The 566-nt window shown below is 61.3% G+C and overlaps 1 pseudogene; it reads left to right on the top strand.

The window, feature by feature from the left end:
* The first annotated feature begins 36 nt into the window (after nucleotides 1-36).
* LOC102768338 lies at nucleotides 37-560 on the top strand (annotated as a pseudogene).
* The last annotated feature ends 6 nt before the right edge of the window (nucleotides 561-566 follow it).

Here is a 566-nt window from a genome sequence, read left to right as displayed (position 1 = left end):
AAATAAATAGATCTTAAGAGTATCATGTTGAGGCGTGCAGCTGCCACCGCCGCTGCCGAGCCCGAGTGGGGGCCGCCCTAGCCGCATCCCTCTACCGGCTGACAGACATCCTGCATTAGAGAACTTGTGACCAAGGTGTAGCTGTGGAGAGCTGGCTGGGGAGAGATGCTGCCTAGCTTCTGCTCTGCTCCTGCCTCCTCCTCTGGCCATGACAGAGACTCGTGAGCCAGCTGAGACTGGAGGCTATGCCAGCTTGGAAGAAGACGATGAGGACCTCTCTCCAGGCCCTGAGCATTCCTCTAACTCCGAATACACACACTCAGAGCCGGACTCCGAAGAGGAAGAAGATGAGGAGGAGGAGGAAGAGGAGACCACTGACGACCCCGAATATGACCCTGGCTACAAAGTGAAGCAGCGCCTGGGTGGGGCCGGGGTGGCCCATCCCGCCGGGCTCCCTGTGCAGCCCAGCCCCGGATCCCCCAGCCCATCCCTGCCAGCTCTGTGGCCGCTCATCCCTTGGGGAAGCCCCACCAGGCACTCCACCTTGCCGGCTCTGCTGTCCCGCT

Source organism: Myotis davidii, unplaced genomic scaffold (assembly GCF_000327345.1).
Source record: "Myotis davidii unplaced genomic scaffold, ASM32734v1 scaffold19458, whole genome shotgun sequence".
Taxonomy (NCBI): domain Eukaryota; kingdom Metazoa; phylum Chordata; class Mammalia; order Chiroptera; family Vespertilionidae; genus Myotis; species Myotis davidii.
This window is presented reverse-complemented; position numbering and strand designations above follow the sequence as displayed.